Source organism: Ambystoma mexicanum, chromosome 5p, assembly GCF_040938575.1.
Source record: "Ambystoma mexicanum isolate Mex_15411 chromosome 5p, UKY_AmexF1_1, whole genome shotgun sequence".
NCBI classification, from domain to species: domain Eukaryota; kingdom Metazoa; phylum Chordata; class Amphibia; order Caudata; family Ambystomatidae; genus Ambystoma; species Ambystoma mexicanum.
The window spans coordinates 9,928,270-9,954,180 of NC_090930.1; positions in this window are offsets into that span (position 1 = coordinate 9,928,270).

Consider the following 25,911-nt stretch of genomic DNA (forward strand, 5'->3'; position numbering starts at 1 on the left):
CATGTAGATAGTGAGTAACATACATATTTGCTGCACTGCAGGTGCAGGGGGGCTGTTAACATCTTGCATCCCACCCCCTTCAGTGCAAACTGCCACCTTTCCACAGGTCTAATCACAGAAGCAATTTCAAGTTGACCCAGCATGCATGCCAGGTTCTATTTTGTGTGTCACATGTCTGCCTGATGTGTTTGGTGTTGGTGTGTGTGTGTGTGTGTTGTGTGCTTCTTACATGTGTAGCAACCTTTTTTCCCTCTATTTTTCAGGTGATGACGCAATGGAGCCGGAGGATGGTGTTGTCATGCCAGGCACAGGGTTGTTATCACTACATCAACCCAGCACAAGTGGGGGTCGTGGGGTGGTAGGCCACGAAAACCCCCAAGTGCTACATTCCATCTTGTCTCTGGCTGCCTATGAGTCCAGCCCTGATGAACACTCTGACGACCATGTCGAGTTGGATGAGCATCAGGTCCATATGTCAGGGGTGAGTGATTCTGATGTGGACACTCCTCTGTCCGCGACACCTGCACTGAGGAGTTAGACAGTCTTGGAACCTCCGCCCGTGGTGGATCGGGACGCATGGTCACCCTCCACACCAGTCACTGATATGCCTGGGACATCACGTCGACCGGGGAATGTAGTTGTGCAGCTGCGGGCGGTGCCAGCACAACAAGGACACCCGGTCCTTGGGTCCCGCAGGGGTCAAGCCCTGCAACGCGGTCACCGCGTGCAACCGCTGTATACTGAGTGGGAGCAAGACATGACTGCCAATTATGAATGCCAGGGAGCAGCAATGGAGAACATCGCTGAGAGCATGGAGCATGTGGCCCGATCCGTACTCCCCCCTGCTAGGCAGGTGCTTCTCCAGCAGCAGGCGGCACGGTCCACGGCCCGCTCGCTCAGGCTGGGCATGGCGGCCTCAGACAGGGCACGCCAGGCTGAAATGCCGTCTCTGCGTCAAGCAATTGCTGCTCACGCAGAGGCACACATGGAGGCCCTGAGGGAGGAGTATGCTTCCCTCAGATCCACTATAGGTGTCCTTCTGATGTCCCAGAGGGAGCGGGCAGAGGAGAGGTTTGCACAGCTTGAGCGTACCATCTCGGCTGAGCTACATGCTTGCCGAGAGGTGCAGCGGTTGTCCAGCCAGGCCTTGCAGGAGGAACTCTGTGTTACACGTGCTACCTTGCAAGAGGAAGCACGTGTATCACGGGAGGTTCTGCATGCAGGCGTGGTCATGCTCCTGTGCCACGTCCTCCTTTCCAGGCAAGACTCGGACATCAATCTATCTCCCACATAGGTCAGGCTGTGCAGGCGTTGAGCCCATGGAGGTTTTTTTTTTTTTTTTTTCCCAGCCTCATCGCATGTGGGTGTTGAGCAGCACCTCTCCCCTCCTGGGTGCCTCCCCCCAGGTCGTATGTGGCCATTTTTTGTTTTTTCTTTTAGTTTAGTTAGTTAAGTTTCTGTTTGATAGTTAGTTTAAATAGTTAATGTAGATTTTTCATAGTTAGTGTAATTAGTTAATATAGTTTAAAATTGCTTGTCTATTGTGCTTTCATGTGACGTGTGGTGCTTTGTGTCATTTGAAAGCATCTACTGTCTGTTCCAGCTGGGCCCTTCAAGCTTGTCTTGTGTATGTGTTTGCTGCTTGGGGTCCTTGACTCACATATGCCATTCCTGCTTCCCTTATCCATGGGCTCGCAAGGATGGTTCGGTGTAACAGCCTATTACACATGGGCTTTGGACTGTCATATATGTGGCATGTCTGCTGCTGACACCCCTAGTGGGGATGATTGGGGTGTAATTGACCACTGTTCTTCTTTTGCTAGATGGGGTGTTTCTTGATTCATGTGTACATTCATTGCTATGCATTGTGTAGTATGTTTCTTATCTTTAATGTACATGTGCTTGTTGCAATTCATGCCGTAGATAGTGTGTTCCACACTTTGGCTGTGAAAGACGGACTGATGGTGTGATTTATGCTGTGACTCTCTGACATGGTCCAGTCATGAAGTGCCTGAAGAGACACACACAGATGAATCTAAAGCATTAATCATGTGTTTCATGACCTTTCTGCAGGGGGATGAGCCCCCAGACCACCTTTGCCAGCAGACATGGGCCATTGGACGTCTGGAATCAGGACACATTTGCTGCTGCCGACATGCGCATGTGTGCGCAAGCAGAGGCACAGGGATTGCGATCATACATCCGAAAATTGCTGACGTGTTTCAAGGGACACCGGGCAAGGTGAGCAGCACAGGGGGGTCACAACACAGCAAACCTTCCACCAGGCCAGTTGCACATGCATGCTTAGTAGTAGCACTGACGATGAACTTGGACAAATATTGGTGTTGAAGCGCACAATACAGTTCAGATGTGTTGGTGGACTGAAGGCTAGTTGATGGGAAAGTTGTCTGGGGCACCTGCAGAGGTAGTGGCACATACACTCCGGTCCACCATGGGCCATTGAGGCACTTGTATTAGCTATGTAGCGTTCCGAGACATGGAAAGAAGCAGCTCACAGGGACAGACAGCAAGGGACAGACTCGGGTGCAGTGCATTTTATTTCCAAGTAGAATTTGAAACATGCACTGCCTACTTTATTTTGGTCATGGTGGTACACGACTTGTTCTGAAGTCATACCTTGCTATATGCGTCTGTCTGCTTACCCAGGGAACATTGCATGTTGTGTGAATCGTGACACATTGGTGTTCCATTTGCCACGCACCCAGCGGCGCAAGACTTACTGCATTGACTGTGTATGAACCATCACAGGGGTAATGTTACATATGGGTACCAAGCATCCACACAAGATTGTCTGTTTGTAGAGTAGTTTGTTACTTTGGGGCATATTTGGTGGTGTGTTTGTGTGTTTTGGGCACGCACGGAGTATTAACTGTGGCTCTCTTTGCAGCATTGAACTGCTCCTGTTACCGGACCTGAGAGTGCGCAGGCAGGAGGCTAGCACTCACCCCAGAGATAAGTTTCTCTTTGACTTCCATTTGAGTGATTTGCTGCTATGTGCATGATGAACAGGTTTGGTCTAATTGTGTATGTGTTAATGTGAGTACTACATTTTTGTGCATTCCCTACTTTCCCGTGTCAATCCTACTCCCCTCTCCTGCCCCTCATTCTGGTTATCCAGTATGCCAATGCCTGTCCCGACTGCATATCCCTGACCCTCCTTCCCCACCAGGTTCTCAGAGGCCTGTGTGAGTTTGACCTTGCAGGTACCCAGACCACGGTGGGGGTGGTTGGTTTGTGCCACTCCTGCGCCTGTACACGGGAGCTGTGACAGTACACATCCGTTCGTGGTGCATCATTCGATGTTATGTACCACACATGGTACACATCCTGTTGTGATATTGTTTTACTGTGCCACCTTCGTTGTTAACATCATTGTGGTAGTACTTGGCCTTTGTGGCGTACTGCTTCTTCAAGTCATCTACTGGATGCTGTTCTGGTTTGTTTCCCTGCCTGCAGGCTATTTGCTTGGCTTCTGTGTTGGCCTGCTTTGAGTTCTCTTGGATTTGGTGCTTTTGCAAATCAAGATGGACTCTGAAGGTGCTGGCAACTTTTTACACACAAGGTGGGAGATGGTGACACAGGGGAAGGGTGATCCTGTGGCCAGGTGAAATTAAAGGATGAGGCTGAATAACCCAGGTGCAGTTGTTCAGTGGGTCGTGGTGATTTGTGAGGGGGGGTGTTTTGTTGTTGATAGTTGCCTTGCCCCACAGTGTGATGGGCACCCTGAAATTGTAATTGTGGTATCCTATGTACATGATGTATTCTGCTGATCAATGCCTGTTCATGTGTTGTGTTTACCTTTCAGGTGTGAGGGGATAGTTGTGGTTTGACATGCTGGGGTGTACACATGTGATGTGTAGAGGACACTGATGGTCACTTGATTGCACATGCATATGTTGAGTGCATGTCCCTACTGACCCACACACTCGCACTATCATCCACTACATCTACAATGAGCCTTCCATGTCCACGTGTACACCCTGTTTGCCCTCTGGTGCCCACTGTGTCCATGCAGCACATGTTCTATGAACATTTGTGGATCCTGTACATGCCTAATTTGCTTTTTGTTGTAGTTTGACGCTTAGATTTGGTGCACAGGGTGTGCATCACACACAATGGCTGTTCACTGGGCTGTGCACTGAGCAGTGTGTTGCAGGAGGTGGACACGGCACACAGAAGCTGCAGTGTTGATTTTGCAATGCGCATTGTGCATGTAGACAGGCATTCATTGTTATGTTACAACTACAACTTTTGGAATGCATTTGGGTATGACTTATTTTGGGTGGGAGGTTGTTGGTCAGTCATTTCATCTGATTCCATGTCAGGCATCATTGTCTGATACCAATTTACATTTTTCACATGCCAACGTGTACCTTACTGTTACTGTGTTGGTGTATGGCTATTGCTTGCCATGTCATGTTGTGGTTTTGGAGGGTTTGAGTGACATACCTGTGATAGTCATGGCCTGTTTTGCAGGTCTGTGTGATTCACACCTTGCAAGTGTGCCTTTTGGTCACACAGGATTGCTTGTGTTTAAGTAGCTAGGGATGCACACAATGTGGCAATTCCATGGCAACAATCTCAGGGTGGTAAGGTTGTGACAGTTGACTGTCTCTTTGTCATCGATTGTCACCTGGTATGTGCCAGGCCTGTGTGGACTCCGCAGGGTGGGGAGTTTAGGTGAAAAATCTGTCCACAAGCTGGGTCCGGGCTTCCTCGCCACGTGCCCTATCCCCTCCCATGGGCAGCACCTGTGCCTGTGGTTGGGGATGTGGGGGCACCACCATGTCCACCGGTACGCCCTGCCGTGTTGCAACATTGTGCAGGACACATGCTGCCACAATGATCCTGCACACTACTGGGGGTGCATAGAGTAGCTGCCGCCAGAGCGGGCAAGGGAGCGGAAGCGTGACTTGAGCACTCCGAATGTGTGCTCCACTATGGCCCTGGTTGCAATATGGGCTGTGTTGTATCTTACCTGGGGTGGTGTGGTGGGGTTCTGGATTGGCGTCATCATGTGGTTGCTCAGAGGGTAGGCACTGTCCCCTGGAGAGGTGATAATGGTTGTTATTATTGGGGTTTGTGTATTTGTGTGTGTGTGACATGCATGCATGTGCACGGGCATTTGTACTCACCTAGGAGCCATGTGTCGCCATGCTGCCCAGCTTCCAGGGCCTGGCTCAGGTGGAAACCTATACCTGCCATAGACCTGGTCGTCAGGCATCCCAAAAAGGCTTGTCTGTGGTGAAAGAATGCGTGCCCTGGCTATTCTCCTCCTGCGGTGTCCCACGATCAGTGCTGCGACAAATGGGGCATTCATCGTAGCTGTATATACGTGTTTGTTGTTTGCGCGCACTTTTATACTGTGCGCGGGGACGCATTATTAATAACCGAAATGCAAAAAACTTGCTACAGCAACCTCTTTTCACAATCTAACCTTCTAAGGATTTCCTATGTCATTTCAGTACCAAATTAATGGTTTACAAATGAATGCTTGCTTTGGTGCCCAAAATAAACAAATAACCCACGCAGCCTCTTTTAAGAGTAGTTACAATATGAAGGGTGTACTGTACTTACTTTTTTGTGCAAGATGACCAGGTTTCTTTGGACATGTCTGCAGTGTAGATGCTGTTGATTCTAAGGAGAGTAGTCTTCTCTGTGAATTAAAAAAACAATATCAATTACTTTGTGTGTTTGCAGCACTCATGATACTTGTACTTCTTTCGTCAGAGGATTGCACTTTCATATTTCAACCCAGTCCATGTGCACATTTCACTTCACTCATTGCAGTCTTTGCATACTACTTTCAATATGGTACTTGAAAGTCGTTCAAAATAACTACATTTTTGAAGGGTTTGCAAATGCCTTGTTCTTTACAAAGTGTAGTATGCATAGGAAAGAGGTTTGTAAGCGATAGGGCAAAGTACTAGATGGGGAAACATTTTGTACTTGTTAATGAAAAGCACAATGTCAAAAAATCGGGAGACCCTCCGATGGACATGTCAGCACTACAATCGGGAGCGCTTACTATTTCCATACGATCACATTGCAAGTAGCATTACTGTAGGCAGTACAGAGTACAGAACTCCGACATTTTCACATACAAAATTGAGCTCTGCCCTAAATCATAGTTCACAACTCACACGCTTTTGGCGGGTGTCACCCGCCTTGTAAAGGGCAGACTCACCCGCCAAACCTCCTGCACGCCCATTCATTCCAATGGGCGTCTCACCCGCCAAAAACAAAATCGGGTGATTTCACCCTACTTTAAGACAAAAATGGTTGAGAGCTATGCCTAAATAGGCATGCTTGCAATGTATGTGCAGGTTATGGGGAAGGCAGTAAGCGGTCGTGCGATGTGTTAATGACAAATCGGCAATCTTGCACTTTAAAAGGGGGAGTGTTGTTACGTGTTCCCTATGGACATTTACCGGCATTATTTTGTCTATTTTAAATCAAAGGCTTCCACATGTACTTGATTAAAATGTACATACCTGTGCTCTATACTGATGCATGTGCTCATGCATGGAGCTGTACGTAGAAATGTGTAATCGTTGCGCAGTAGCTGGTGAGGTAGGTGCTTTGCAATGGTATGCGATTTCCATTAAGAATCATCGACAGTAATTTTGAAGTGCTCAATGTTGATGACAGAGTTAAGACCTCAAGATTCTGTCAGGTACTGTCAGGTTGGAGCGACATATTCTTTTACATACAGTATCATATACTCATTTACAGTGGGTCAGGGGAGACACATATTTAGTATAGAAAGGTTTTGGGAAGTTATTATGGGTTATATTTTTAAACAGCCAATTTTGCCCTTACTCTTCATTGCAGTCTATGGAAAATGCCCCAAGCCAAGACGGAGGTTCTCAGTCTAAATTCTAATTGGCTGGAGATTGTTTATAGGGAGGACAGTGAACATTCTAAACTGCCTTTCATCGTCTTTGCCCAGCTGAGAGGTTGTGTGCTTTGCTGCTCCTGCTTAACTTGTTCAAGGGTGTCAAGTTTCAAGCAGTCGAGCGGCATCTTTGAAAATATAACAGGGGTCGTGTATGGAGTTTGGTGGAGACACAGGACAGGAGTGAGAAATTTCCAATTTTCTGAGAAAAAGAAGTTTTCAAGTCTCAATCACAAGATAAGTGACTTTCCATGTTTTGATGAACTTTGTAAAAAGATTATATTAATTTAAAGGGATTGAAATCGCAAATCTATATCTGAAAACTGAAGCGCGTACCTTTGTTTTCTTCCCTACGTATCATTTCAAACTAGCGCGTGATTTTTTTCCCGTTTGCTTGAGCCTGCGCGTCACTCTGCGCGTGAGAGTGAAGCGTGAGCGTGAACTTTGGACTCCTGTTTACTGTTCATATACGCAAGGGTTTTTTCTACATGAGTTCGCGTGTGTGTTATATTACGCGTTTCATATCTGCGCGTGCGCAAGAACAAATCTAAGTGGCGCTTTCGCGCGAGCTCTCAGAAGTGTCACGTGATAAAATAAAAGCGCGTGTGCTTTTTTCCCGCGATTTGGTTTTTGCGCGTATGCATATTTTTCACGTCTTGGACTTTAGCGCGTGTGCGTCTTACCCGCGATTTGGATTTTCAGTGCGTGGGTGTATTTCCCGCGACTTGGAGTAAAGCGCGTGTGTTTTTTCCCGCGGTTTGGATTTTCAGCGCGTGTGTGTATTTCCCGCGACTTGGAGTAAAGCGCGTGTGTTTTTTCCTGCGCTTTGGATTTTCAGCGCGTGTGCATATTTCCCGCGACTTGGATTAAAGCGAATGTGTTTTAACCCGCGGTTTGGATTTTTCAGCGCGTACAAGATCCTCTCCGTGCCCAGGCCCAACCGTGCAGGGGGTGGTATTGCCCTTATCTTCCCTGAGTGGATTCTTTCCACTGTCACTTTGACGCAGACCTACTCCTCCTTTGAATGCCTTGTCTGCCGACTCTCTCTCTCCTAGCCATTCCCTTACCGTGGCTACTATCTATCGGCCACCTGGTCAAATTTCCTCCTTCCTCTCTGAGTGGGCTGACCTCTCCTCCTCACTCCTGTCCTCAACCACTCAACTCCTCTTTCTTGGAGACCTCAGCATCCACCTGGATGCCTCCTGTCCCCCCTCTGGACTCTTTCGCGACCTCTGCAACTCTCTCTCGCTCTCTATTCTCTCGTCTGGGCCGACTCATTCTGCAGGGCACATTCTCGATGCTCTGATCTCTTCTGACCTTCCCCTCTCTGTCCCTCTCTCCACTCCTCTCTCCTGGAGTGATCACTTTCTCCTCTCCTCCCACCTCACCCTCCCTATCCCACAGGCAAAGCCACCCTCATCACTGCCACCTTCCTTCTCGGTCATCCGACCCATGAAGCGCGTGTCAGTTGACTCTTTCGCTGCCACCCTCTCACCCGCTCCTCCCCCTTCGGCTGACTCCCACCCTGACACAGCAATCTCCACTCTCCACTCTGCTATATCTGATACTCTTGATATCCTTGCCCCTGTCATGTGAATCCGCCTGAAGCCCAACGCCAAATGTAACTCCTGGTATGACTCGGATCTCGTCACCCTTAAACGCAAGTGCAGGGTGGCAGAGAGGAAATGGCGTGCTTCATGTTCATCCTCTGACAAACTGGCCTGTCGCCTGCTCCAAAGGCAATACCGGCTCTCCGTTCTCACCAAGAAGAGAGCCCTTATCCAATCCCGCATCTCTGCAGCATCTAACAATTCGGCCGAACTCTTTAAAATCTGCAAGGAGCTGGGAAACCCTGCTGCAGTCTCTACCTCTTCTGTCCCCTCCCAGGCCCTCTGCACGGCACTGGCCACTCACTTCATCTCTAAAACTCAGGACATCCCGTCCTCACTCTCCTCCTCTCACCTCCTCCTCTCTATTCCTTGCTCTACCTCTGGCCCCTCTGCATCCACCCCTCCACTCTCCTTCTCTGCCTTTCCCCTGTTTTCTGCTGACGAGGTTTCGAGATAAGTCTGATCTATGAAAGTCTCGTCAAAACAGGTCCACCCCTGCTCCTCTAAAACTATCAAGGACCACATCAACTCCTTGGCTCCTGCCCTTGCTGACTTCTGCAATCACATCTTCGCCTCTGGAGTCTTCCCATCCCATCTCAAGCACTCCCTTGTGCACCCCCTTCTTAAGAAACCCTCTTCCGACCCGTCCTGCCCAGCTAACTATTGCCCAATCTCTATCACTCCCTTTATGGGCAAGCTCCTGGAGAAACTGGCCATCTCCCAGCTTAATCTCCATGCTGAATCTGTTGGTAGTCTTCATGATCATCAGTCTGGCTTCAGAGCCGCCAGAAGCACGGAAACTGTTCTCCTGAACATCCGTGAGGACCTGCTCTCGAATCTTGACTCTAACACTCCATGTGTTCTCGTTTTGCTTGATCTCTCCTCTGCCTTTGACAGCATCAACCATACCATCCTGCTCAACCGTCTCCGTGATAACCTGGGTATCACTGGTCAGGCTCTGGCGTGGCTGTCCTCTTTCCTCTCCAATCGACCCTCCCAGTCCAACTGGGGTCATTCCTCTCTGACATCTTTTTCTCTACTTGTCGTGTCCCCCAGGGATCTAACCTCTCTCCTTGGCTGTTTAACCAGTATCTGGCACTCCTCGCCCACCGCATCACCGCTCTCTGCCCCTACTTTCAGTGCTATGCGGATGATACCCAGCTTTTTTTCAGCCTACCCTCGGCCTCCTCTTCTCCTTCCCTCATCTCTGACTGTCTTTCTGCTATCCAGGAATGGTGTGCCACCAACGACCTCTGCCTTAATGCCAGTAAGACTGAGATTCTACTCATCGGCACACCCACTCCCTCCTTCCTTGCAGCTCTCTGGCCGGCCTCTCTTGGCCCTCTTCCTGCTCCTACCTGTAAGGCAAAAAACCCTGGGGTCATCTTCGACTCCACACTCTCCTTCTCTCCTCACATATCCGACGTCTCTAAGAAGTTACACTACCAGCTCCACCTCCTCCGAGGTATCCTTCCTTTCCTCTCCTTCCCCCAAAAGCTCACTGTCTCTAGAGCCCTGGTTCTCACTAAGCTGGACTACTGTAATAGCCTCTATCTAAATCTGCCCGCCTCTACTCTCCGCCCTTTGCACCTCATCCAGAACAGGACTGCGAGACTTGTCCTTGGCCTCAAGCCCAGGGACCTTATCTCTCCAGGACTGAAATCACTACACTGGCTCCCAGTGACTGCGAGGATCAAGTTCAAAACCCTCTGCATTGTCCAAAAGGCCTTCTGGGGCCTTGGGCCAAAATACCTTCAACTCTCTCTTCCAAAATATCTTCCTTCTCGAGCTCTTCGCTCATCTGCCTCCAACTCCCTCAGGGTCAGCCGCCTCTCCAAACAACGAGTTGGGGGCAGATCTCTCTCTGCTGCAGGGGCCTCCCTTTGGAACAGCCTTCCTGCCTCCCTGAAACTCGAGGAGAACCATCTCCGGTTCCGGAAGCACCTCAAAACCTTCCTCTTTGCCTCCACCTTCTCTCCCCCTCTCGCCTGCTAAACATACTGAAACTGCACTGAATCTGCAACTGGGCCACTTACCGCTCTCGGTCCTTGGCCCAGCCACTCTCCCCTGCACTGCCTCCCTGGCAACCCCCTGCACCGCGGGACTGTGTCTGTATCCCTACAGCCCCCCTTCCCAGCACTTTTCTGCACTTATCTCACACTTGCCACTATCTGGCCCTTGTTAATTATCCTGTATGCTCTTAACACTGTACTGCACTCTCCCCTTTCCACCTCCCCTTTGCACTTTTCCCCTCCTCTCTACCCTTGCACTTGTGCGATCTGAATGACACCTGGACTAGTAGGATCGTTGTCTGTCTCCCCTTGTTCCCCCCCCGCCTCGTCGCGCCTTGAAACACTTGTGTATAGACGCGTTACAAATGCCATATCATATCATATCATATCATGTAAATGAGAATGAGCGGAGCTAGGGATTGGTCTATAAAGTTCAGTAGGTGTGTTCTGACTGACGTACTTTAGTAAAACCGTCTTCTCCATCACAGGACACCACACAGCCATGGCTTTCCATGCTCAAAAACAGATTATCTGGATTGTGGGAGACTCATGGATACATTGGTTGAAGGTGCATGCAGAAAGCTGCAGTTCATCTACAAATCTTGGATTTCCACATGCTGAAGTGCACTGGCATGGCGTGCGTGGCATGAGATGGCTGGACTTGGTATCTCTGTGTTACTTTACATACAGATCGTCCTCCAGATATACTGATCATTCATTGTGGAGGAAACAGTTTAGGCCATGTATCTGGAATTTCTTTGCAATTTTCGATGAAGGAAGGACTCACGAAGCTCATGGACATGTTTCCAAATTGTCAAATACTTTTCTCCTGTATTGCCCAAAGACAAATATGGTTGCGTTCTACATTTGCTCCACACATGGAGAAAGCGAGACGCAATGTGAATAAGGCTGTGTGTGCCTTTTTAAGAGATGTTGGCATGTCCTCTTTCCACAATGAAAACATCTAACTTATTATAATGGGGGAATGTGCAGTGGTGTTTGGTTGCACTGTGAAGTATAACATTCTTTTAGGGACATTTTGTTACTGAATGCACATATATATGTATGGCAGGGAAGGAAAAGAAAGGGGCTAAACAAGTGATGTCATCATTGATGTCATCATTGACATTTGAGATGACACCTTTCATGGTCTGGGTGTTAGTGTTAGCAGTGCACAGGAGCGGTGGCAGGGTTGGGGGCTCAGGTTACCATAACGGGAGAATTTCAGGGGGTTTTCGGTTTTAATTTGAAGCATAATGCGGAGGAGGAATTTTCTTTTTTTTTTTAATGAAGTGTACAGGTTTTTGTTAGGGCAACTTAACCATAACGTGTATATATACACTATAAAAAAAACTTTGTTGAGGGGTCATTATGGTTAAGTTGCCCTATGAAATAAATGTTCGCCCTCCCCATTATGGTTCAAATTAAATCCGAAAAACCCCTGAAATTCGCCAGTTATGGCAGACTGAGCACTGCTAACAGTCACACCCAGAACATGAAAGATGTATCTCAAATGTAGCTTGTGATATCACTGACCACATCACATGTTTAGCCCCTTTGTTTTCATTCCCTGCTCTATATATATATTTAAATTCAGTAAAACAACTTTGTTAAAGGGATGTTATACTTCACAGTGAAACCGAAAAACACTGCACATTACCCATTATGGTAAGCTCAGCAACCATAATTCGCAGCATCTATGTGCATTGCTAATACTAACACCCAGGACATCAAACATGACATCACAAATATCATTGATGACATCACAAAATCTGAAACAAACTCTGTGATGGGATGCGCAATGACATTAGAAATACTGGAAGCAACATCATTACCACTCACCGTTCGACACATAATTTCGTAAGTGGCACAGGTCGAAAGGTGTGAAGATATGTGTATTGGGAGGGTGTAACCATGTATTATTTTACAAAAATGTCTTTGCACCAAACACTTTCAGTGCACCTTACCTCATTTTCCCGCTTTTAAGAAGACAGTAAGTATTCTGAACTAATGTTGGTTAATAGGGCACCTGGGTGACAGAAATTTGTCTAATGGTGACAGAAATTGGCCTGAAGGCACTAAAGCATATGATATGGGCCTGACCCTCCCGTAGCCAAAGCAAGTGGGGTATGCAGTACCTTTCTCCATAATGTTCCTTGGCAGCTTAAACAAATGCGTCCATATTGACATACGTGCCGTGATGTAGCACCTACAAAAGAACACATTACAACATGCAACGTAGCATGCCACATCGTGAAAGCAGAGAGTACATTTGTAAAAAAACACTGACATTTCAAAATTAGTACAGTAGTTTTATTTCACAATAAACTGAGTGAAATCATCGCCCTAAGCAATTAGTAATGTAGTTGTGTTTCACAATGAACTGTGCAAAATGATTGCCCTATGCACATTTCCATACAAGTAGAAAGTTTCTGTCTTTCGTCGACAATGAAAATGTTAGTGGGCACGTTGGTTTCTTTCACACACAGAAAGTGAGCGTTGCCACCACAGTAGTAGTTTTCCTCCCACATTGATGTGCAAGACGACGTCAACCGCTGTGATCTACACCACCAGAAAGGATGGAATGTGACTTCTTATTGCGACAGCAGTGTACGGACACAGAGGGCCAACACGATCATCCCACTGAATTATAACACACAGACAACCGGTAATGAACAGTTGCATTTGACGGTTAAAGAAGACGTCACTCGGCAGCTGTAATCCGTGACAATCACAATAGGAAAGGAAATATCTCAGGAGAAAAGTGTAAATGAAATGTATATCAATACACAACCTCTGCACAAAACCAAGTTGTAACACATACTTTTACTACTAAATAATAATTTAATTTGTGGAAATATATTGGCACCCTGCAAACGGCGACAATGTGCAATGTCCATAATGGGGAAAAAAATGTCAACAGCACGTAAACCTTGTAATGCAGTAGGAAAAAATAAAAAAACATTTCCCCCAAAGAAAAAGATAATATCAATTGAGTATATAGGCGGGAAAAATACACTTACATGATGTGGACTGGCTCCATTGCGTTAGCTGCAGTCAGACAGTAGTTTAACTAATATTTCATGGTTGATGCAAACGTTTTTGAAGCATAACCTTATCAAACGATATGTTTTTCTAATTGTTACTCCCTACATGCTTTCTGCTCTTTCCCTGGACCTCAAGGTTAAAAAACAACTGACCCTTATGGCTGTCAACAAATATGCGGCCGTACTGAGCTCGTATTTCAAACAGAAAATGAAGTGGCCTTCACTGCGAATGCAAATACATTCTCATTTTGCAACAACATATCAGTGGCTCTTCATGAGAACCGCTAATCCCGTACACGCACGGAACTGCTGTTTGTACGAAATAGAGCAGGTGGCTGCATCAGATTCCTGCCAGTCTGACCGCAGTAATGTTTTTTATGTATTCTAAAATGGACGCAGTAAGTTCATTTCGTACAATGAGTAGCAAGTTTCACTGTACCGTACGAAAGTACTAACAATAATACTTCAATGTTTCACTTTCTACTACCAAGTCTCATTAACGCTCACCCTTCGAAACAGAGTTCCATAAGTGTAACAAGTGCATTGGTGTCTTCTTCATTTAGGTATATTAGCGGTGATGTCCGCGTTCAACAGAAAACGAAGTAAACATGGCAGACGTATCAAAAGATTAAGACGCACTTCACGCTGTGCCACAACCAATCAGTGAAAGCGCAACTTGGTCACGGCCAGCGCGCCACGTAATAGCCAAATGCAATCTTCTCCACTGAGCGAACAGGGAAGTGTGACCATGGAGCGGACATAGATATCACTAATTTGTAGAGACATACTTTTTGATCATTTTTAAGGGAACTACTGGATGGATTGTCACAAAATTCACAAAAGCACGCTTTCGCGACCAAGCACCTGCTGAAAATTTGGTTGAAATCCGTCCAGCGGTTTGGCATGTAGCCATGCGCAAAGTTTTCACCCATTCAGTCTATGGGAAAAAAAGATGTTTTGGGACCCACCCTATATCTTCCTCCCCCCCACCCCCCCTGGATCAACCAGAGTGGCCCATATACTTTTTTTGGAAAGTTTGGTGAGGATTCGTCCAAGTGGAGCAGAGTTATAAGCCGCCCAAAAAGTGCTTTTTCTATGGAAACGGCAACTTAACCATAACTACACGCCCACTACCGTGGCCGTCTAATTAGATGGCCTTCGGTAGCGGCCATGTAGTTATGGTTAAGTTGCTAAACCCATAGCAAGAGCACTTTTTAGGCAGCTTATAACTTCGGTCCCCCTGGACGAATCCTCACCAAAACTTTGCAAAAAAAGTACATGGCCCACTCTGAATTTGCAAAGTTTGGTGAGGTATGGCCAATGAAGTCTCAAAATGTATTTTTTTCCCATAGACTGAATGGAGAAAAAATTAGCTCACGTCTACAGCCCAAACTGCTGGATGGATTTTCACCAAATTTGTGGCCGGGCCGGACCAGTGGCTTGGTCCTGAAAGCATGCTTTTGTAAATTTGGTGGAAATCAGTCCAGTAGTTTAAAATAAAATGACCAAGAAGTAGGTCCCAAAAACATTTGTGATATCTATGTCCACTCCGCCGACACAATTTCCTGTTCACTCCGCGGACAGGACACTGGTTGGTCAATCGGCTTGCGTCGTGTCTGCAGACATGTGACGTGTTCGTCGATTGGTTGGGGTGAAGTATGTGGTGCATCACATTAAGTTGATACACCTGCCATGTTGTATCCGCCGATATCCACGGACAGCAGGGTGTGGAACTGAGCATAAATCCAATTTTGGGGAGTGTGTTGGTGTGTAGTAGTGGCTGTAGAGGGTGGGGGAGTGAGGGATGGGTCAAATGCTGTATTTGTTTAGGTGGGAGAAGGCTGTGATGTGATTGTGGTGTCCGTGGTCATCGCGGTTGTCCGCGAACATACGAACACTGGGCGCACTACTGGCTATTTTACTATACTATGATGTTGGCTTTGGGTAGTTATTAGAGCATTGGGTGAAAAGGGTATGTTTTGAAGAGTTTGTGCATTGGTTGTAATTATTGTTTTAGAATGTTAATTGAAGTGGATAGGTTTTGAGGCGGTTGCGTTATGTTTTTGGGTTGTGGTCATTTGGCAGGTGTTTGCTTCCATGGGTGTGTTATGCTGTGGTGGTTGTTGCCAGGGCCTAGAGTCTTGCACCCAAGACTTTAGGCCCTAGCCACAACCACCGCAGCATAACACACCTTGTTAGCAAACTTTTCGATTATGGTATGTTGGCTGCTTAGGGGATATGTTTTCAAAAGTTTGTGTACTGATTGGTAGTAGTGTAATAGTATTTATAGGATAGTGAGATGATGTGTGTTAGTTGGTTTGTTGGATTGTGTTCAGAATGTTGGTTTTGAAGACTCTAGGCATTTTGGGTTATATTTATTGGTCAGGTGTTCGTTTGCATGGGTGTGTTATGTTGCAGTGTTTATGAGTCCAATCGTTATATACTTACTGTTTCCTTTGTTGAGGCATTATGTAGAGATTTGGCCAGGCCATGCAATCAAGATTGTAAGGTTTGGCCACAAGCACTGCAGCATAAGATACCCATGGAAGGAAACATTTTGGATTGTGGTGTATGGTCAAGTGTTTGCATGAATGGGTGTGTTATACTGCAGTGTTTGTGAGACTAATCATTATATAATTGCTGTTTGACTTTTTGTGGTTGTATGCAGTTTTCTCATGACATGGGTAATTGGAGCAGACAATCTTTTTCAATCTCTGTGATAAAAGAAAAGATCACATGTTAGTAGGTAGTTTGTAATGAGTTATTGCATTGCATAGTAGGCATTTCTGTATTTTGCCGACCCTTATAGTTAGTACTTTAGAAGCACTATAGTTCAAACCAGTGTACGGTGCAATTTTCTCAGTTCCTGTGTTTGTTCATTAGATCATTGGGTCTGTGGGAAAAAAAATCCATGCTGGATTTAAAAAAAAACCTTTCTACATTATGGTACAATATATTTCTTTGGTTGATTTCAATAGGAGGAATTGAATAGGTGTATGGTTTTTGGTTTGGAGGTGGTTGTATTATTGTTGCAATTAGATACCTGTTGGCATATTCTAACTGTTTATTTCTTGTTTCATTTTAGTGGTATTTATTTATTTGTTTGTTTGTTGCAGAATCTTGGGACAGTTAGAAACCTGTTGGCGTATTCTGACTGTTGATAGATTTGAAGTTGAAGTTTTGTTTATGTTCACACTCAGATTAGTTTTTACATTTTGGTTTTAAGAATATTAAATAAGCGTTTACAAGATTTGCTGGTAATCTCTGTTTTAGGGGAATGATACTATCATTACATTCGAGCCATCCACATTTCTTTTTTATATATGCAGTGTAGTGACCTGCATTGGTTGTGGCTCCTGTGTGGTAGATTATACCTACTGCTGTGAAGGTTTTATTACCAAGAGATACTTATCCATGTGTGAATCCAGTCAGCTTGCAGCTGTTTTTGGCACCATCTGCATTGTAACATAGAAGCATTAGTATAACGTATTTACTATGTGTCTGTATTACTAACGTGGAGCAATTATCTTAATTATCTTATTGCAAGTAGTACATAATCTGCCATGGTTTGCATTTTGTACAAGTTGCTAAAATGGAATGGATTCACAGTTAGGTATGGATACATACACAAAGCGTTCATTAGGGACTTGCTCTTGTGCCACATGGCTGCAAAGAGTGCATGTATGATCTGGAAGATTTCATTTATAGGTATGTTTTTGTTTTCCAGTATTTGTAGTAAGTACATTAGAAATTATTGTGTACCTTCTGGTGTGTTTATAGTGAATTTGACCATTCCAGTACAGTGGTCCAATTCCTGCCTTATTCCAGAAATACTGTAAGTGTTGTCAGGATTGCTGGTTGCATTTCTGTGAAGGACTAACATTTGCAAACACAATTGGTCTGTCCTGTTTAAGTAAATGTTTTCAATAATTGGTGGTAATTGGAATAGAATATTGATTGCTACATTTGCATAGCATTTTACTCCAATATTTGAACATTTGAATGGACCTGACAGTTCTGTGTCCAAGTCATTTGTTCGGAGTGCGCGTTGTTTCTTTGAAGAGGTAGTTGACTTTGTTTGTACACCAGATCCGTCTTCGGTTGTGGTCATTGATGAAGTATTAGCTTCTTATAATTTCTTTGGAGGAATTGCTGTGAGATCCTGCATAATCTGAGTCTTAAGTAGTTTTCTTTTACACACTTTTGCTTTTTGTGGAACAGGATAGGTTTTCAGATGGGGTGTAGAGTGAACGCAGTTTATTGTATTCTAGAATGCAAAGAATAACAGTGTTTAGTTTACCTGCATCAAAGTTGATTAGAAATAGTCCATCAAGTGTACATAAACATGATAGTACTACATAGCTCATGCCTTCTTTAAACACTGTGCTACCAATTTCTGTCAATGCTTTATCTAGGGTAAGACCTCGTGATTTGTGAATAGTGACTGTGTAGACTAGAGTTAGAGAAAATTGTTCTCTGCATACATAAATATCTTTAAAAAGAAGGACGTGGGTTGTTGAGCATCCTATCCTTTTAACTTCTGATAGTTTGTCAAAGAGAATATTGACAAACTGAATGTTGTTGTCAATGTTTGAAAGCCAACAACTGTACCAAGTGCTCCATTAACTAGTCCTTGGTCCACGTTAAGGTTACGTTTAAGCAATACAGTTTAAGGATAATTTTAATATTTTTTCCAAACCAGCTGTGTTAGAGATAGAGTTTTCTAAAGTATTTAGCCTTGTTGTGGCTTGTTCACACATGGGTAGTGTCGTACCATGCACGTCCAGTTTGTCTGTGGAGCAAATATTAACTATTGGTTGCATTTATTTTTTCCACATTGTTTCATTGAATTGTGAACAGCTTGCAAGAGTTGGCATCAAGGTCATACAGTTTACATTTTTGTGTGCTAATTTTTCCATGACATCAGTAGCACATGACTTATGGCCATAGAGTGCATGCATGTGCCTGGTTTTTAATATAGATTGTGCTTCTTGAGATAGTACACCAACTCTCACACTTTTTAAAATGTTGACGTATGTGAGGTCTGCAGACTGACACATGTTTTCAGTTATTTCTTTGTATTGGAAATGTTGACAAAGGTTGACATTTCCTATGCTGCCAAGAATTTTACAGCATAGTTTGTGCCCTAAGGGTTTAAAAATAAGTTCACCTTTAACTGATGTTAATTGAAGAAGATCTCCAAAAACTATAATGTGTTTTCATCCAAAGAGTTCTTCATAGTCTGTTTTCAGGACCTCTTGTAATCTGAGGTGAATGAAGGCTAACATTAGATTGGAAACCGTGCTTACCTCATCTATTAGCAGCATTTTCCTTTGTTTGAAAACTCTGCGTAGCTCCATTGCAGCTTCGGGAGAAAGTTTGTAGTAGTCTAATTTGTCTTGGTGTTCTACTGGAACGAGTAGTAATTGATGTAAAGTGACACTGCCTATGTTGTAGGCAGCTAAACCCGTGGGGGCAGTTACAACAACTGACAGTTAGTTGTTTGTCAATTGTTGGAGGAACTTTCTGATGATTTTGATAAAGAATGTTTTGCCTGAACTAGCTTGACCACTCACGTATAGCAGTATAGGTTTGTAGTCTTGACAGGTACAATTTTAAGTTTCGTGCTGCATACCATGTTCAATTTGTTTTGTTATTTCTAGGAAAATGCTGCCCTGCTCATTGTTTAGTTGTGATTTTAGTAGAACAAAGTCTTCTGTAGATAGCTCATACTTACACATGGTGTTTTCTACTCCAGTCATGGCTAATTCTGCCTCATTTGCTATCACTGGCTGTCCAAGTGGTTCTTGGCTTCCTGGTACAGAAGGTTGACTGCTGTCAGGAGTGTCCACATCTAGTTGCGCCTGGAGTTCTTCTTGTTGCTGTTCATTGCACAACATGGTTTTGTACTGTGTAAAGTTTACATCTGTTATATTGCTTTCATTTGCCTTGAAAGCATCTTCATATGAGTAATAGGTATCTAGTAAATCTTCTTCTTTTCTCCATGGTTTAAAAATTTGTAGCAGGGACATGTAATACAGTTCTTTATATTGAGGAGTTTTTAATGGCAATTTCATATGATTAATTAGGCTCTGTTTGGGAAGTTTTACTAAACTGCCTTCACAATGTTCCACTCTGTATCTACCTTTCTTCTCATCTGGTTTAATATTCTTTTTGTATGTGAAGTATTGGGCTATGTGGTATAGACGCATGGTTTCGAAAGTGGTACTCCTTTTTGGGAAGTATGTGTCTTGTATGTTGTTTTTCAAAATTTCATGGCATTTGGGATTATTTTTGGCTATTGTTTCTATGTCTTCATAGGATTTGAGAACTCTTTGTCTGGATTGAGCAGGACCAAGACTTAGCCATACTATATTTTCAGATTTTCCATACACAGTAGTACCGGTAAAACGGTCTACAGCTTCATAGCAGCCACATTCTCTATGGGAGAGCATTTTTATGCCTAAGCTGTTCAATTTCTGTGATAGTGTTTTATCAGATGATATGCCATCCCAGAGGTCTTTGAGCTCTGTTTTTTCTGCTTTGGTTAAGTAGGCTGTGACATGTCGCACAACTGCAGTGGAATTGTCTGCAATGTATTGCACATCTATATTTGCATTCCATAGAAGGGCAATGATTACATTGTAATCATTGATGTATTTTGATCCTTCGGTTCTTTTTATGTAATATGTGTTCTTAGGTGATTTACCTTTGACACTATGTCTAACTGAAGACATGAAGTTGTTTACTTGACCAGTTGTTGAAACTGGTCTACGGAAACCAAAGCGGCATTTGGTGTAGTATTTCCCTTTGTTTTTATATTTCAGAAGACAATACTTTCCACATGTGTGTCTTTAAAATTGTAAAATGTGTGCATGAAGGTCACTATGTGTTGTTTGAGAAGGGATTTTACAAGTGATATATTTTTGGATGAACTGCAAAACAGTGGCATCGCCGTCCTGACCAAATTTAGGAGCATTTTTAATCCATAAAAGCATATGGATGTTTGGAGCTCCTCTGGCTCCGTATCCTTTTTTCCAAAAGAAATGTTGCACTTCTCCAAGGGGAGGAACAGTTTTATTACAAATAAAGTATGGCATAGCAATGAAGCGATGATGGAAATATCTTGATACATTTACAGGATCTAGAGAGCAGAGTTATCCTGGTGCTTTCATATCTATATTTGTTTTGTTTTTGTTTGCTATGCATAGGAAATTATGTGGCCCAAGGTTTCTTATCATACAGCGTACATCTGCATGACGTCAGAACCAGTATTCTTTTGTACCACGCATGTTTGCTAAAAGATTTGTAATGCATGACTGTAAAACTTAATCTTTTTCTTGCACTTTATTTATAATTGTGTAGCTGTCATATCTTGAAAATTATTACCTAATTTTAATGTGTGTGCAACTCCGTAGCAGAGAGTTGTTAATCCACTTTCAAAGAGAAGGTGGAATATGTATTCCACGTTTTGTCTGAATCTGGGGTCTTCAAAATACATTGGTAGGGAGCTATATTCTGATGCTGTTATTTGTGTGGGTCTTTTATCGTATCTTCCTCCTTTTCAGTAGGAAAGAGTAGAAGAAAGGCTTGTGTTTCTATACTTTTTTCCCACATGCTGATTGGAGATCCTTTGGTTTGTCACATTTGGTAAGTTTCCAGTGCATCATCTATGGTGTCTTTAGAGTGTAATGGGTGAATTGTATAATGGTCTAAAATATTGGATTCTTTAGTAGGATCTAGAAGTTGAAATTGACCAGTTCCTGACGAGTCTTGAATTATTTCGGTGGTTTCCCTCACATTTTCTTCAATATTTATTTCTTTGTACTATTCGTTGTTGTCTTTTAGATATTGCAAGGCTTCTCTAACTTTATGTAAGTCCACGAGTTGTTGCCACATTTTATTGTCTTTTGTAAGCATGCCATTTACTAAGATAATCAAAGATTGATCTATTGGACTTTGCACTCCCAGAGTGTGTACATTTTCTTTAAGATCTAATGGCAAATAAACTACTTTGCCACAAATGCCTTTCAGTTATTCAGAGGGAGGTAGTTTTGCTGTTTTTGGTTGAAGGCATATTATTGCTTGAAATGGGTGCACTGTTTGAATGATGATGCTTTCATACAAGTTACATTGTTGCAGTGGTTTTGGTAGTGTGAATAATTCCTAGTTATTTGTGATAGGACGTGAAGGTATTTGGTTGTTGTCAAGTTTTGCAGTGCAGTATCTGCAAAGTATTAAGGGGTTAATAATTTCGTATTTGTTTTCTGCTATAAGATATAGAGCTAATTGGAACCACTTGGAATCTTCATTGTCTTCTATTTTGTACATTATGTCTACAGTTTTTGTGCTATTCTTATAAAAAGTCCTCTGTCAACAGACACACACACACACACACACATGGTTTGGTACTTCAGGAGATGTGCTTTTAAACTTTAGTATTTCTTTTTTGAATATGTGTAGTAGAAGGTTGCCATCTGTAAAGTTGTTGCTAATCTGTTCTAAGGCAATTGGATTTTGTAAGTGGCTTTCGTTTCCAAAATATTTTCTCTTGATATGCTCTATTTCTTTGAGTAGTTCTTTGGCTGTACCATGTAGAAGATTGTTATTTAAATTGGCTAGTGCTAAAGCAGAACTTTTGGCATAGTACAGTTTATGAACCAAATTTCTTATAGTTGAATAGTATGTTGCTATCATTTTGATATGGTGGCAGGTGCTTTTGCAAATAGGCCCAGAAATGCAGGTTAATGAATGTCCTTGTAGCCCTGTGTATTTTCGCACTGGCCAGGAGTCCATAGTGTGTAACAGTTTTATTTTCAATTTGTTTTTGCCTTTCACTTACTGATTGAGAAAGTGGCATAAATATGTGAAAGATTTGTTGCTTATGTAACACATTGATGTGCACGCCATTTGTAGACTGGACGCATTCCTATGGTGGAATGGAGAGTTGGTACTAAGTTTTCTGAGGATATTTTTGTGAGCAGCATTTCTTGTTCCATGATGGTATTATTAAGTTTTTCATACCCTCATCCACTGCTATGTATGGCAATTGGGTTTCTTTGCTTTTGTTTGTATGCTTCTTCATTGAAATATGGCTCTGTGCTGGTGGTGCGACTTCACTCACCTCCACAGATGTTTGCAAAGCTATCTTTGTTGATATTCCTTTTATTGAGAAGTCTTTTTTGTAGTTTAGTAGTTGGTTTTGTTAGTGGTTTAATTCTGTTTAAAACTAAAATAAATAATTTCCTTTTGAGAAGGATTGCACTGTCTATGAGAGCTTCCAGGATTAATTTTCTATGGTAGGTTTAAAGGGTTGTGCATGCATTCTCTCTTGTTTTATAAGGTTCTGAAGGACTCTGTGGTGGAACATTTATTGTAAAAGATTTTTTTTGGTATGCTTACTTGTGGTTACATCGAGATTTATAGGTGCAGTGTTAGCACTAGTGGTAGCTGCAGCGTTTTTAATAACCTTTCTGTTTAGTTTTACATTTGGAAAGAGGAGGCAAAGTTTCTTTACTGGAAGCTGCTTTTGTTTCGCTTAGTGACAGTATTAGCTGTTTTGATTAACATTTTTGTATAAATTCTGCTAGGGGTGGATGATTATTTTGTACACTTTTATTTTGATTTGCTCTACTTCGGCGTTGCTTTCTACGGAGTTGCTGTAGGTTGGGAGGTTGTGCAATGTATGTGTGCATTGTGCATGAGTGTCTGGGTATGGTGGTAGGCATGTATGTAGAGGTGTGTGATTGTGCAATGGGCTGTTACTTCAGGTTGGGAAGGCTATTCTCGTATTTGTGTGTTACTATACTGGTGTTCAGATTACATTACAAAGTGTCTGCCAAATATTAGGCAGGTGTTGTTAAAAAAAAACTATAAAATATCATGGGAAACCCAACCCATGTCTATTTGACATCAGCTAAATAAACAAGCTAATAGTCATTATTGACATTCTTTCTTGTTCATACTTTCGTCAAACATAAGTATACAGTTTCTTTGATACTTGGCATGTTAAATGTCACAATATTTGTAGTAAATGTAAATGCAGAGTAATATTCATTAGAATTTATGTGGCAGGACGCCACCCTCATGTTCCAATAGCTTGTAGCTCTGAAGTCCTTCCACACTTTTTGAGCAGTGCCTTCTGTTACGCAGTGGTTTCAATATGCAGGCAGTGGTTGAAACTTGTAAAACTGTCTGCATGTGGAGGAGTCCATATGTAGTGGTACTGCATTGGGGTGGTGTCCATTTGGGATACATCAGTGCTCCTATTTTGTTGGGTACTCTTGGAAGCTTGGTTCAGGCAGTGATGGAGGTTGTTCCAAATGGGAATGTGATTTTATCTGAAATACTGCCTAGGGCACTATGGGACAATTTTAATGTTTTCTCTTCCCAGCAAAAAGGTGCAAGGTGTTTGGTGAACAGAGGGATGTCTGCTTTTTTGTTGAGAAGTGGAATGTTGTCTTCTAACAATGACAATATTGATTTTGTTAATGGTGACTTTTTTTTTTAAATCAGATGGCATTTCTTTATCCATATTGTGAAATGCCATGTTATTTCAAAATCTAAGGAGTGCTTTACAGAGGATAATGTGAAGACATCAGGAAGAAAAAAAGTGAAAAAAAAATGAAAACAATTTTTTTATAAGCACTTTAAAAAAAAGGCTCTTTTCAGAGCCAACCTCAAAGGGGAAGTGGGGCACACTAACTGAATTTTAATTCCCCACTCTCAGATTTTACGATTTGTCCACGGATACCACGGTTGTCCGCGTACAGCACATATTACATAAAGGGATTTTGAGGCTGAGAGGCATGCAAATGAGACTCTGCAGGGCAAGGGATTGGTCAATAAGGTTTACTGGGCGTGATGTGTAAGGAGAGACTTTGGCAGAAAGTCTGTTTCTGAGAGGAGAGCAGATAGCTATGGCTCTGTCTTTCAGAAGGCAGATTGTCTGGACATTGTGTGACTCGTGGATAAATTGGTTGGAGGTGCATGCAGATCGCTATGGAGTGGCTGCACATCTTGGATTCCCTCATGTGGATGTGCACTGGCATGGAGTACATGGAATGAAGTGGCTGGATTTGGTACCTCTTTGTGCTACTTTGGTGACACAGTGTCATCCAGACATTATTATTATTCATTGTGGAGGGAACAGTTTAGGACATGTCTCTGGAATCACTTTGCAATTTGCAATGAAAGAAGGAATTGGGAAAGTCATGGACATGTTTCCAAACTCCCGAGTAATTTTTTCTCGTATTGTGCAGAGAGAAATGTGGCTGCCTTCTTCTTCATTTGATGCACAAATGGAGAAAGCGAGGCACAATGTCAACAAGGCTGTTTGTGGCTTTTTGAGAGATGTTGGCATGTCCTCTTTTCTCAATGAAATATTATGTTTCGTAGTACACACATTTTTCGCAGAGATGGCGTACATCTTACTTATGCGGGGAATCAGATTTTTCTGCAAAATATGCAAAATGATGCATTGTGACCCTTTTTGGAATTCTAGCAATCCTTTTTCCAGTAGGTGTTGACCACTTCAAGTTTTCGAAACACAAATAAAACACCACGAAAAAGGCTCTTTTCAGAGCACCACTTCCTTTGAGAGTGCACTGGTTTTGATAGGGCAGCACCCCAAAAATGTTAAATGTCTGCGAACTGTCGGCAGACTTGTAAAAATGCACAGAACAGCATTTCATTGACACTTCTATTTTTGAACTGTGAAAAGAGCCTTTTTTAGTTTTTTGTTGTTTAACAAAACACAAAAGGAAAGGAAGGGAAGGGAGGGTACGGAAGAAACACCAACCACAGGGATAAGAAAGGGCAGGTGGAGAGAGGAAGATGTAGGGTGGGCCTTTATCAGGTAGTGAGCAGTCCTTCCCATGCTCCCGGACCGCAGTCTCGAAAGCACTTCGAAGGGTCTCCCCCCTACAGAGTACTGTGTTACAATACATACACAATACTGTGACCCTCGGAAGTTGAGGGTCTACTGTGTCACGTATGGCTTGCGAGGCAGCTGGAGGGATGCTCTGCCCCACAGGAGTGCCTCTTGTGGTGGCAGGAGCAGAAACAGAGGAATGTGCAGAGGAACTCAACCTACTACATTTATTGCAGGGTACGACCTTACGAATAGCCCCAGCATGTAACGACCTTAGGTGTCGCTTTATGGAGGTAGTACCATAACTGTACAAACCTGGTTTGCCACTACTGAGCACCATCTGGCACTCAGTGCAGCACACCTTGTTCGCACAAGCCTTAGGTACTCCTTCAAGAGTGGCAAACAACCTCCACACCCAAGATTCACAGTGGCTGCTAGTAGTAGGGACCTC